Source organism: Theropithecus gelada, chromosome 17 (genome assembly GCF_003255815.1).
Source record: "Theropithecus gelada isolate Dixy chromosome 17, Tgel_1.0, whole genome shotgun sequence".
Taxonomy (NCBI): domain Eukaryota; kingdom Metazoa; phylum Chordata; class Mammalia; order Primates; family Cercopithecidae; genus Theropithecus; species Theropithecus gelada.
Window position 1 is genome coordinate 304,817 of NC_037685.1, and position 15,189 is coordinate 320,005.

The window sequence follows — 15,189 nt, forward strand, 5'->3', positions numbered from 1 at the left end:
AGTGAATTAAATATAATATAGATTCTTAACTGGCATGGATAAAGTGCAAAGATCGATAGCACACAAGGAGAAAATTACTGGAAAGTGTTGCTCATGTGGTCCTTAGAAATAAGGATCCAAGAGAAGTTATAAAGCAAGTGAGATGTTAAAAGCACAAAGTCAGAGAAGTGGTTCGGTAGTTCTTGAATGACAGTATTTCAGGAAATTATAGTCTGTTTGGTAGCATTAGCCTATTTAAATATTTTTTTTTTTAATTCAGAGGGTTAAGTTGATATTTATTGAAAATAGTGTTTGTATTTAATAGCACACTGAAAAACCTCAAATAATTAATTCCCTACATAGAAGCTAATAAATTACATTTAAGACAGTATTTCAAGTACTTAGTGGAACTTATTAAATTGTTTTAAATCAGGAACACGGCTATGCCATTAGGGAAATAAAATATTCATTGTTATAATGAGCTGAAAATAAAGATTAGTATTATTTTAAAATACTAGCAATGTACCTCTATTTGCTCAAACAAAACTGAACCAATTCATTAAACTTTATTTATATTCTTGGTTAATAAATAGGAATGGTATACATTCCAAATAATTGATGAATAGCAATGTTTAGGTTTTTTTCTCTAGAGAATTTACTTAGAAATGAAGAAAATACATATAAATTGTGCAAAACCCAAAGCATATGTCAGGCAAAAATTACCTTATGTTTTTTGAAGTAAACAATGTATAATTACTTGATGGTCAATTAAATGTGATTAAAATGTATTGGTCAGCTTCATGTGGTAGAAACTACAGAGTGTTTGGAATTAATCACACACAAGTTCTGTTTCTTTCACTTTTTAGTTATGTAACTGTGGGCATTATTTAAGCTTTCTGAAATTCAGCGTCTTTCTCTCTAAAATAATAACAGTATTTATTTTTTAGAGCTGTTGAGACGATTAAATTTGTTCATGTAGTAAATATATGGAAATGTCAAATATTGTATTTTTTACATCGCAGGTAATTAAAAAGTTATTCAATTTCTTTCTTTCTTTCTCTCATTTGTCCAAAACACTTAATATTCTTTCCCCTTTCTTTAGAGCAAAAGTTGAACAACCAGACAAAGTCTGTGGAGCTGCACAGCTCCCTGGTGTCATGCTTCACATTGTTTAAATGAAAATAGAACTTGCTTGGGCAAAGTGTACTGAAAATATTGACACTCTTGATTAAGAGAGAGATGAGGATAAAAATAATGTAAATCTTTGCAGGTGATGTCCATGTCCACAAATAATTTTAAGTGGAAATGAATGAAATCCACTGTGGTGTCAAGTAGCTCCTTTCTTTTTTAGTTATTCAAGAAAGAATACTTACCATACCTGAATATTGGCACCAGAAGCGTTAGCTTAATGGCTCTAGCTGCAAGGCTGGAAAAAAATGGGCTAGTTCTGAATTTTTACGTCTATAACCCCCTTTATGGTGCTTTTCTTAAAACTGAGTGATGACATTTTTTGAGTAGATTTTTCTAAGGCTAGTATCCTTAACTACTCAAAGGCAACTAATTGTCAAACCCTTTGAAACTTAAAAAAGGCTCAAAGATTCAAACCTTGTGCACCCCTGTCTATCAAGCCTCTAACCTAGCTCTAACTTGTGTTTCAGAAATATGATCACTTGGTGATCCTAAAGACCAACTGGGGAAAGAATGAGGGCAAGGGAAATACTCCATCAGTATAGATATCCCTCTCGTTTCTCAGTTTATAATCCAGTACACTTCCAGAATTAGAATATCAGGAATTGAAGATGTTTAGTATGTACTTATAAAAAAGTCAATGTCATTTCTGTCTTCATTGATGTTAACTTAGATGTTGTTTATTCTTAACAAAACGAAAGTTTCTTAAAATGCAGGCATTTGTCTTAAATGTGGTTTTAATATGTAAAGTGTTTGAATGTTTTTGAATTAGCTAGTGTTGTGAATAACATGACATTAATTCTTGATAAATTTGTTTAAATAGTAACAGTTTCCCTAGCTATTTAGATTATTAATGCCTACATAACAAAAATGGGCAGAGATCCTGTATAATTTCTAGTTACAACTATTCCTATACTCAAAAACATGAATTTAAATTTATTTCCTAAATAATTTTCTGAATGAGTGTGTAAAGATCACAAGCATAACTTTTACATAACATGAAGTTGCAAACCTACAAAAATTGCAGATATATAATACCCGATTATCTTGTTAACATGTACTCTTCTGAATTTACTTAAACTTCCAATTTTCTTTGATAAATTAAACTGTGCTTAAAGCAGTTCCCTAGGCTAGATTACTTTTAGACCATTTGCTTCTGTGAACTGGAAACCATTAACTAATTTCTGGTTTGGCCTTCACCTCATCCCATATTCCTGTTCCTTATCACCATTATTCTAATCACCAGACTGACTAGTTTATATAAAATTTCTATTTGACAACAGAGAAAAGGTGATTTGTCTCTCAGACTTACTCTCCTGATAGCATTACATGAAGTTTTTTATTTTCTTTTCTATATTCTAGGAGTCTTCTTCTAGGACACTCAAAAAAAGAAAAGAAAAGAAAAAAAAGTTTCCAGGGAATCAGTGGAGTTCGGGAGAACCAGAGGAGGAAAACTTTGGGATGTTTTCAGAAAAATTGGATGTTATAATCAGTACCCTGCATCCAGATAAATAATAATTGTGCATTTTATTCAATAGATACAATTGGCATGCATAGAATATTACATGTTTTCAAAAACTTTTTAATCTCAAATATTACATTAAGTTTTGTGCATATTTCATCAAAACTAGGAATTCTATTGTACAGGCAAGCTATAGTTTTTATATTTACATCTTGTATAGTCTTTAAATTATTATCACTACTTTTATGGAGTAAAAGCAGTATTGACATTTCACGTAAATTTATGGAGTGAAGGTAATATTGATGTTTCCATGTATTTTTAGAAAACTTTACTGTAAATTCAGTTATCTCTACACATATTTACCTAAGATTCATTTTCTCTCTTCTGCCAACTGTCAGGTTTAACAGTAACTTGTGTATTCTTCTGTAATAGCATTAATCACATTGCACTTTAATTGTCTATCTTCCCCAGTGAGATGTAAGATTCTTGAGAGCAAAATATATGTCTTGTTCACCTTTATATCTTTAGTGACTAACACAGTACCTGGACAATACTCTTATGTTTCTTGAGTAGATAACTTAGTAAAATAAAATAATAATATTTAGGAAACTTTTCTACTAAATCCAATTTGACTTGGATCTTTCAGTCATTTAGTTAATAATATTTTGATGAACAAAAAGCACCTTATTTCATGGGTGCTCTTGATCTGAAAATTCTCTGCTTATACATATGTTTTACTTTCTATTTTAATTGAATATAATTCTTTTATAAGTTTATATAATTCAAATGTTTTGACTCTCAAAATGACTCTCAAAAATGTTTGAACTTAGCCATCTGTTGTTCAAGCTCATTTAATGTTCCAAAATCCAAGATTTCAGTAAGAGTTCTGCAAATTAAGCAGTGGTAACCAATTATTTGGATTAAATGTGAAGTGAGAATGCATCATTTACTCTTAGATCTCCATTAGGTCTTGGCCCCCTGTTTCTAATAGAGTGGGAAGGATGTGTAAAATGCTGAAGATGGAGGAGGTAGATGCCAAATGCTGCAATTATTCATCAAAACAGCTTACTAATTGAGAATTAAAATCTCTTTCTCTCCCAATTCTAAGCTACTTACTATAAGCCTCCAGAGTACATTCTGAGCTACTGTTAAATAAGGTAGTAATTGCCATGACTGTAGTGGAAAGAGAAGTAGTAACATCAATAAGTGTTCAATCATCTTCAATATTTAATACATATCATTGTATTTCATATTTCAAATATTATTGTGCAGTTATGCAACCCCTTGTCTACATACTCAGGTCTGTAATAGTGTAAATCTCATGGATGACCTCAATATATCCACAGAGAAGTTTGTCTCCCGCTTGATTTGTATATTTGTTTCCTATTGCTGCTGTAAAAATGTACCATAGACTTAGTGGCTTAAAACAACACACAGTTTTTCTCTGACAGTTCTGGAGGTCGTAAGTCTAAGGAGATAATAGGGCTGCATTCCTTCTAAGGGCTTCGTGGGAGAATCTATTCCCTTCCTAAGAGTAAAGGAGAAGGTACACATTTTGATAAAGAAAACCATAAAACCAATAGCTAGGATAGTTGTGAGAAATTGAACGCTTTCCCACTAAGATGGAGAAAAAGGCAATAAATTATTCTCTCATAATTTCAACATCATATTGGAAGCCACGGCTAGTGAAACTAAAAATGAAACAAATGCTATTCAGGTTATGAAGACAGAAATACATTTCCATTAACAAATGCCATGACTGCCTATGCAGAATATCCCAAAGAATTAAAAAAATAGTTCCACTAAGAATTTAGTACTGCAAATGCAAGACATGTTAATATAAAGAAGCCGGTTCCTCCCAAGTATACCAGTCATTAATCAAATTTGGAATTAAAAACATACCATTTACAAGAGCACCCAGAACAATGAATTACTTAGCTATAAATCTAACAAAATACACACAAAATGTGTATCCAAAAAAGGTTAAAACATTAATAAATAAAAATAGTCTAAGAGGTTCTAACTAAATGGGAAAGCATTCCACCTTCATGGATCAGAGACTCATTATTATTGTTTAATTTTTTTCGAGATGGAGTCTTGCTCTGTCACCCAGGCTGGAGTATAGTGGCCTGATCTAGGCTTACTGAAACCTCTGCCTGCTGGGTTCAAGCGATTCTCCTGCCTCAGACTCCTGAGTAGCTGGGATTACAGGTGCCTGCCATCACACCAGACTAATTTTTTGTTGTTGTTGTTGTTGTTTGTATTTTTAGTAGAGACAGAGTTTTTCTATTTTGGCCAGGCTGGTCTTGAACGCCTGATCTCAGGTGATTCAACCTCCAGTGATCCACCCACCTTGGCCTCCCAAAGTTCTGGCATTACAGGCATGAGCCACCGTGCCCAGCAGACTCAATATTTTCAAGATGTTGACATCGTTTCGATATTTGTCCCCGTCCAAATTTCATGTTGGAATCCCCATGCTGGAGGTGGAGTGAGGTTTGGCGGGAAGTTTTTGGATCATGGAGGTGGATCCCTCATGGCTTGGTGCTGTCTTCGTGATAGTGAGCTTTCCTGAGATCTGTAAAAATGTGTGGCATATCTCTCTCTCTCTCTCTCTCTCTAGCTCGCTCTCTCTCTCTCTCACTCCTGCTTTAGCTATGTGACGTGTCAGCTCCTCCTCTGCCTTCTGCCATGATTGTAAGCTTCCTGATGCCTCATCAGAAGCCAAGCAGATGCCCAGTGTCATGCTTCCTGCACAGCCTGCAGAACCACGAGCCAATTAAACTTTTCCTTATTAACTACCCTGTCTCAGGTATTTCTTTATAGTAATGCGAGAATGACTAATACAGATGTCAAGTCTTCCCAATTTGATCCTGAAAGTCGAAGTCCTTAGTTGGTCTCTTTACGAAGGATTCTGTTTACATACACAGATCCATATCCTATGAAGGCTTTACTTACCTCAAGTTAATAATTATTTTACCAAAATCAGCCTTTGTTTTCTTTTACAACTTCTTATAAGTGAAATCAGTAATTACTGTCTCTGCACACAGTTCGGAGCCTGGATCTATTCTCCTACTCACAAACATTTCCCAAATTTGGAGTAATTTTCAGTTGATCAGGGCGTCTTTCAGAGCAGCAGGTGATGGCAATGGGGAAAGGAACAGGCAAAGGCACTAAAGCCCAAGATGGACAAACATTCTCTCAGTAAAGGATCCCGTGTGTTGATACCACCAATGCATACTGTTAGTATGCTTATTTTATTAGTACTCTATGTTATTTCTTGGAAACAAAACACATAAACATATCTTACAAAGAATATAATTTCTGTGTTGGTTAATACTAAATAAATCCTGAAGATTCAAATAATATCTCAACAGTCTTGTAGTTATTAATTTGAATGTCTTCCTTCCTCTGGAATCAATAGGTGCTGTTACTATGCAGAATAGTGATTGGTTTCTCACCCTGTTCATGGCCTACATGAATAAGGCTGCCTTACTACTCAGTAGCTGCTTCTTGATTACTAAGAAACTCCTATTTTAGTAAAAACTTAATAAATTATTTCTGTGTGCCTTCCGTTTTCTAAATCATTATCTGTTGTAAAACAGTGGTGATTGTACTGCCAGTTTATTATTTTCATTGTAATCATCATTTTGAGGCAAAGTTTAATCAATTATTTATAAGAAAAATGCCTAAATTAAAGACCACAATAATGACCTGAGTTGGCTTTTCTTTGAAGGTGTAAATATTGCATTTTTGCTTATATTTTAAAAGTTAAACACCCAGATGAATTCTAAAAAGAATCAGAGCAGGATGGAAAATCATGTTTCTCTTTAGATGTAATATTTCCATAAATCCTCATTTTGCATTAAATTTCCTGGAAATATATTACATTATTCATTAGTATTGATTGATTGTCAACTACCACTTGTATATCAGCTTTATATGTTCACTGGTTCAGATTTTTTCCACTCAGTTTAAAATAAGCAGTAAATATTTTGGAACAAACCTCAAGAATAGTTGTTGATATTAAATGCTTTAATGAGTTCATCCAGCATGTAAATCACCTTTTGGTTTTTGTCACATGGAGTGATCACTATTCTTCTTCCTATATAACATTCCCAAAACTGGATGCAAATATCTTTATATATGTCTTATGAAACTGCCTTTGCAAAAATTATAACAGCAAGAAAATTATGACCGTGAAAGAGATCTGTTCTAACAAACTCCATCTTGTTTCTCACCCCCAAGCTCCCCTTGTTCATTTCTGGGCATAGGCCGAACTAACTTTGGGAGGAATTTAGTTTATATTTTAAATGATAATAGCCCTTCCCTAAAACAAAACCAGATGACAAGGACCTGAATTCTGCTAAGATGTAGGGTTAGTTAAATCTTACCAGTCATTACTCAGAAAGTCACAATAGTTGTAATCTCCCTAATTCACTATCGTAGAACCTACGAATGCCCTTTTGAGATGTCCTTTCAGGCTTTTATATTTCTGACCACCTAATGGCCCCTCTCAAACCCACCACTCTTGGCTCAACCGATCCTGTGACCCTCACCTAGAAGCATACTCACTACATAAGGACCACTTTCTATATCCCTATGCTTGCATCCCCAACCAATCAGTAGCATCCATTCCCTTGTCTCCAAAACTATCCTTGAAAAACTCTAGCCTCTGAGTTTTTGGGGAGACTGATTTGAGAAATCACCTCGTCTCCCATGTCATGTGGCCTCTCTAATGTTGGTTAAACTCTATTTATTGCAATGCCATGGTCTCACTTAATTGATTTTGTCTGTGCAGTGGGCAAGAAGAACCCATTGGGTAGTTACATTTAGATTACACTATTAAAACAAGACTGAAGACAAAATCCTGTGCTACATTCTCAAAATGTTTCTACACTAACCCATTATATACCTACCTACTTGTATTATACTCTATCAGTAGGCTCAGCTACTTTTGTTATATTGTCATAAACTCCCTGAGGAAATGGTGCGGAAATCTGGACAATTTCTGCCAACTACCTGTACTACTCTAGTACTTGGAATGTATTAATCTCCTGTATCTTGCCATATATAGAAAATATTTTTCACTTTTTATTTTTTTGAATTAGTTTAAAACTTTTCCTAAGTCAAACAACTAAAATTGTAATTAATTAAATATAATATTAATATCAAGGAGAAAAATTCACTCAAACATGTAGTTAATATAACATCTCAATACTAATTATATTGTTTAAAGCATCTCCTCTGAGGCAGAGTTTTGGCCCCATTGCCTTTACCATCTGATGTCATGCCTATAAATACGTTGTGTTACAAGCAAAATGGACTTTGCAGATTAGTAGCAATTAAGATTAGGGTATCATTCTGTATTATAGAGGTAGGCCAAATATAATCATATAAACTCTTACAAAACTTGTTTGTCTGGATGCAGGAAATATGTGATAGAATGAAAAGACAAATTTAGAACATGAGAAGAATGTGATGTGCTCTTACTGTTTTAAAGATGAAAGAGCCTGGCCAGGCGCGGTGGCTCAAGTCTGTAATGCCAGCACTTTGGGAGGCCGAGGCGGTCACATCACCTAAGTTCAGGAGTTCAAGACCAGCTTGGCCAATGTGGTGAAACCTCGTCTCTACAAAAATTAGCTGGGCATGATAGCGGGTGAATGTAGTCCCAGCTGCTTGGGAGACTGAGGCACAAGAATCGCTTGCACCTCTGAGGTGGAGCTCACAGAGATCCGAGATTGCACCATTGCACTGCAGCCTGGGCTGCAAAAGAGCGAGACTCCGTTTCATTAAATAAATAAATAAAAATAAAATAAAATAAAATAAAATAAAATAAAATAAAATCCCAGGAACTTCAGTCCTGGAACCACAAGTTACTGAATTCTTCCAACAATCCTAATAAGCTTAGAAGTAATTTCTTTGAGTCTCTAGATTTGGTATTTAATTATTTATGTAAATTTGCTAATTTGTTACATAGAAATAGAAAACTGTGTACTCCCAAATAATTAAGTGAAGATTGTGTCCATAAATTATGCTCTTTATTTTATAGTTTTCTAAATTATCCAGAATAGCAAATTAATCAACAAAAGTGTAAATTATTTCACCATAAAATAGTTTAAACAAAATTATATATTTTATTATCTTAATTTATATGCACACACAAACACATATATTAGTCATATGATCAGTGATAAATTATTGGTTAGACTACTTCAGAATGAGTGTAAACCCAAATTTCTTCACTTTTCAAAGCCTTGTCTAATTTGAGTGTAGAGAAAATATTCTGCTTTAGGGATGATGAATAACTAATCATCAAACAAGATATTTTTGCTCAGTGAAACAATCTATGTGCTATCCATCTTCCAGGAGGCAAGAGAACACTATTTTCCCACCTGCTACCATTACCACCTCACTAGAAAGAAAGAAGTCAACAGGTATGGGACCTGGTCTGGGACTGCAGGCAATAAAAAGGGTCAAAATGTCTTTTCGTGAGGCTAGAGCACTATGGTAGCAGAGAGACAAGGCATGGCATTGTATTTGAGTTTATTCTAGGAGTGTAAGAAGGGTTAAATAACAAAAATCTTTAAATCGCATTTACTGTATTAGTAATTTGAAGAAGAAAAACTGTAAGATAGTCTCAATAGTCATTGGTAAATTATTTCATGAAATTCAATAATCATTCATGCTTTTTACAAAAATACTCTTATTAAGATGGGAATACAGTAGTTCAATGACAGGTAAAACATTCCACAAACCAAATAGAATTCTGGAAAAAGACTAATCTTGCCTAGGTGGTCTGAGAATTTGAAGCTGTCATCGTTGATATCTACTAACGCTGGCTGAAAGCTGGAATCTGGGAATTTGGGCTGGGGGGAGACTGAGAGCAATTGCTTGGGGATGGAACAACAAGCAGAACTTTTGGCAGTACCATAGAATGCAATGGCAAATTAAACATCACGGTCATCTGCATGTATTTGAATTATCCTTCAAGACAGATCCTGAATCCCATAGCTATGCTGGGCAAGAGGCTTAAGAACAAAAGTGAAAACCGCAGAGAAGCCCACTAGGATTTCAGTCTTATGCTTAGAAGACAAATGCCTACGCAAGAGAAGGTCTAGAAGACAACATGTGAAGGATTAAAGTCCTCGAGAGAGTGCCAAATCGGTACTGAAAATTCTTATTTTTCTACGCTTTTGAGGAGTTTTCTTGTTTCAGCAGGCTTGGTGCCTGGTTGGGTACCACTCCTGGGAAACAGAGAAATCAGCTAAATTTTAGTAGCTGAAAGTTAGGGATGGAAATATCAAACTGGAGACTTGAAGAATCTCAAGAGTACAAATTAAAGATATTTGCTATCTTTTCAACCCATGTCAGGCTAAGCCAAAACTTTTAAAAAGCAGCGTAAATATTTTCACTCTTTCAACACTGAGACATGCGAAAGTCACAGTGAAAAGTATATGGAAGTCCATTCATGAGAAACAAGGGCGAAGTAGAGGTGGATTTGTTCTTCCCACAACTGCAATCCAGGTTGAACTTAGGTGTCTGTGATTGCCTGCACTCTATCTGCTTAAGAAGTAAACCTTCACTAGCAGGAGATAGTGTCTCAAATCTCTAGGTTTTGGTAAACACACAAAAATTATTGAATTAAAAACGTGTTATGAAAATAGATAGGACTGTATAAGAGAACAAAGAGACAATAAAGGCAGAAACATAAGTAACCCAAATTTTGAAATTAGCAAATAAGAACATTGAATTATTTGTGATTATTGTCACTGGGAAAATATTTTTAAAAACATGTAGAAAGTAAATGAAAATATGGAGAACTTTTGCTGATAATTTGAATAAAAATAGGATCATATAGAAATTCTAGAACTCAAAAGCACACATCTAAATTGAAAAGCCAATAACTATATTGTTTAGCAGCAGACTGAACATAGAAATCAGCATTAGTGAAAGGAGGGTAGGTTATTAGAAATGTCCAAACTAAGTCTAATATTCTTTTCAAAATGAGAGAAAATTGGCTGGGCGCCATGGCTCATGCCTGTAATCTCAGCACTTTGGGAGGCAGAGGCGGGCAGATCACTTGAGGTCAGGAGTTGTAGACCAGCCTGGCCAAAATGGCAAAACCGTGTGTCTACTAAAAATACAAAAACAGTAGATGGGTGTGGTGGTGTGCTTGTAATCCCAGCTACTCGGGAGGCTGAGGCAAAAAAAGTCACTTGAACCTGTGAGGCGGACGTTGCAGTGAGCCAAGATCAGGCCGCTGCACTCCAGCTTGGGCAATAAAGTGAGATGATCAACTCCCTTTGTCAACTATAATCAAACAAAACGCCATAACATTAAAAATAAAGTAAGAGTATAAATTTTCTAAAACAGAATATAAAACCAGAATTGCCTGTAGATTATGTCATTGGTGATAGAGTAAAGCCTAAGAATCCACAAAGAATTTATTTAAAATAACAAGAAAGATATAAAAGCCAAATAATAATGCATTGTTAACAAGTAAAATCAACATATTTTAAAATTTTTCTCTACTCATTGAGCAATATACTTAAAAATACATTTTACAGAAGATGAAAAGTACCATAACTAGAAATTTACACAATTTTTTTGAAAGAGGTTAAAGGAGGCTTAAATTATTAGAAATATTTTATTTACTCATGAATAGGAATATTTAAATTTGGAAGAATATTAGCTTTTTACAATTATTCTATTGATACAATCCAATTTCAATCAAATTAATAAAGAATTTTTATGGGCTCTAAAAATCTGATTATACACATGTTTAATGATGAACAACGGTTCAGATAGCTAATACTTTCTATCTGTTTTTTGGGTTTTATCACACTGTGATGAATGTAAAGCTAGATTTGATTACCAATCAAAAATAACATTTGATATATTAATATCATGTATTTGCAAGTAGCTGGGGAAAAGAGGAGTACCTTGGTAAGAACTCTGTGGTTTTGAAGCTTTAAATTATGTGTTTGAAATTATAGTTTAGCTTTATTTTGAGGATATCTTCTAGATTTCATTGCATTCATGATGAAGAATTGAAAACTGAATACTTACACCTTTTTGTAGTGGTAGTTTCATTGATTAAATTATGCAAAATCACTGGTTTTGTGTTTCTATAAACTTGCAGAACTGTTTCATTAATCCAATCGACATTTTCTTTTCCAATATCAATATATTACTTTTAACATTACAGTTTTAGCTTTAGAAAATAATATAGTCTATCTAGACTCCAAATGTATTAGCATTTCATGTTTGGGATAATTATATTTAAAGCCAAATCACTTTAATATTTAACCAATTACAATTAATCTTTTAAATGTTGTCTACAGTCAGTAGTAAAAATGGAAAATACATGAGATCAAACTGAAAATCATGGAAAATCTAATTGAGATCTTTTCCTTGAGCCAATACCAAATTAATGTTCTCTCAACCTTTTATAATTAAAATGCAATATTCTGTGGAACAGTGCAATTAAACAGCAAAGCAGATGGTTGCAGAGGGGATAAACATTAATCCTTAACCACTTGTTGAGTTATGAGCTGCAGTTTCAATTTTGCAAGATGTATTATTATGGACTACCTAATTCACTAATGGGAATACTTCAGCTTCCTCTGAAGTCAAATAAGGATTGAAAGTATATGTTAGGTTATCTTATCTATAAAGTTTAGTGCAATTAAAAATATTATATTAAATGTTCATAAATTATATCTCATGTAGCCATATAGGTATCATCATAGGCTATCCAAAGGGCGTAGCTGATTAGTTTACTCCATGTTTTAAAACTTTTAGATGTGTATCCATTCAATTACAGCAGAGTTTCTGCACATTGGCACTCTGGACATTTGGGGTCAGATAGTATTTGTTCCAGGGCTATTTTGCTCAGCATGATAACGCTGTTTAGTGACATCTTTGGTTCTACTGCTATATCCATTAGCAGCTCCAACCTCAAGTTGTGACAATCAAATTGTCTCCAGCCATTACCAAATGTTCCCTGGTGGGCAAAATTCCTCCCAGTTGAGAATTATTTAACTACAGTATAAAGCTGAAATTATTAAACAGAATATGAAGGCCTGTGGTGGCTTTATATATTATCATTCTTTTTCCCTGCCTTTTGCTGGGAAAATATTAATCCCTTTCTGTTTTTCTGCATTCACCCTGTGATTTTCAAATTCTGTGTGTTTAATTCTGTTCTCCCTTCTATCTAATCCATCTTTGTGACCCCTTCACCTAGCAATGGGATTAGCATCTTTTAGAATTTGACTTAAAAGTAACCTCTAAAAAAAGTTTTCCTAATGCACCAAAGATGAGTTAAGTGCTTTGCTTTGGGGATTATTTACTTCCTTGAGTCTATCTCTGACTTTGCACTTACCACATTGCAAGCAAGAGTTACCAGAGAAAAATGTCACAAGGTCATTTAACAAAAACATCTAACTCTATAGACAAATTCTGGCTGTTATTCAAATAAAGAATTGTGAAAATAAAGGACAAAGATGCTTTACTAGCAATATTAATTTTAGTGTTAAAGTATCATCTGTCTGTCTATCTATCTATCTATCTATCTATCTATCTATCTATCTATCTATCATCTATTTTTTTAGTGTAGTTGCCTCCAGTCAAAGAAGGTGATGGTGATGCTATATACTCAAACACTGATGCACTCATGTATACCATGAGTACCTTCATACACTCATGCACACCCATCCAATGCACCAAGTCATGGGACTGGACCTTGGGCACATATGAGGACTTGCATTCATCCCAAAGATAGTCCTATGCCCCAAGAAATTTGCCATTAAATAGCAAATACTAACACCATGACAGGTAAGGAAAGAGATTGCATGAAAAGAAAAATACATTTTTTAAAAAAAGGGTCTCCACATTTTAAATTTGCTTTTGGCACTGCAAATTATGTAGGTGGATCTACTTCCGGATGTAAGGAAAGTTTCACTTCTGTTCAATTAAAAAAATCAGACAACCACCATAACTTAAATTTTGATCATTTTAAATTTACTTAATAGCACTAGATTTCTTATTTTTAAGTCTTTGAACTCAGAATCCAGACTTTGAAGGTTACTTTCTATATGAGCTGGTAATAGTGTCATAATACATGATACTATTAAAATTCAATACTGTCTTCAATTTTTAGTAGACAATATCAAAATGAATGAACTACAATTGTATGCATGTATGTCAATGATTCAATAAAAAATATTGATTTGAAATGTTGTCTTTAAAATTTTTATAGCTCGATTTAATTTATTATGACCTTATGGAGCCCATGTTTTATTGCCAGCATTGCAAAGGTTCAATTCATTAAAACACTCATTTTCATTAGTGAGTCACAAAATGTAATATAAAATGAGGATATGTAATCTCATAATTGGTAGACAGCTATTAAGAATACATAAAAATTAACATCATTACATGAAAAATCAGACAGAAAAAGTGAAAATGTCAAAGAAATGACTTTTAAAACAATTATAATAACATTGTATGATTATTTCACATTTTATTAGTTCAAATTAAGGCATTTTACTTTTTAAAATCTGTCATTAGTCTTGTGTTTGCAAAGCCAATTATGCACACAAAATTAGGTAGCTAATAGGGACTAAAAATTATCTTCTTGCTTCAGTTATAAGAAAATTATAGCATACAGTATCTGTCATTTTTTGATTGGCTTATTTCACTTAGCATAATATCCTTCAGGTTCATTTATGTTATCATATATGGCAGGATTTCCTTATTTTTAAGGATCAATAATATTCCATTCTATGTATATCACACTTTTTAATGTATTTATCTGTCAATTAACATTTAAGTTGTTTTCATACCATGGCTATTGTGGGAAGTTGCATTTCAACAGGTAAAAAGTTTCAGTTATTCATGATGAATAAGATCTAGAGATCTGAAAGGACATGCTAAGAAACCATTCATTTGCCAAAAATGTTATTCAAACATTTAAGTCAATGATCTCGTGTTCCCTGCATCAAACTGCGATGCAAGGAATGATATTAAAAAGAGTTCTTGTAGTAAAGACCTCCCACACTTTTAGATGCTTTCTTCAAAAACACTGGTATGTTTTACTTAATTTATCAGATTGATTCAATTTTGTCCTGTAAATGTATTTTCACAATGTATATATCTTCACAGAATAGTTTATTCAATTGTTCCCTGTAAACCTTTGAATCATATATATCAGCTTTAGATAGCACTTATTTCCATTTCTAGTGATGGGAAACCCTTCTTATTACTTACAAAAAGAAATCAGGCATTGTCCATCTGTAACAGCCCCTGCACTCATCCACCTCTCATATAGTTAGCAATATTTTTTAAAGTGAGAATAAAAATAAAAGAGGCTAATATGTTCGAAAGCACAAATTTAAATTGTCCTGATAGCTTAGATTTATAAAAGTGAGATTAAACACTATATGACATTTTGTTTCTGGCTTCTTTTACTTAGTTTAATGTTATCAAATTCATTTATATTATAGCATGTATTACTATGCTATTAATTTTTTATAGCTGGGCACTATTCCATTGTAGAA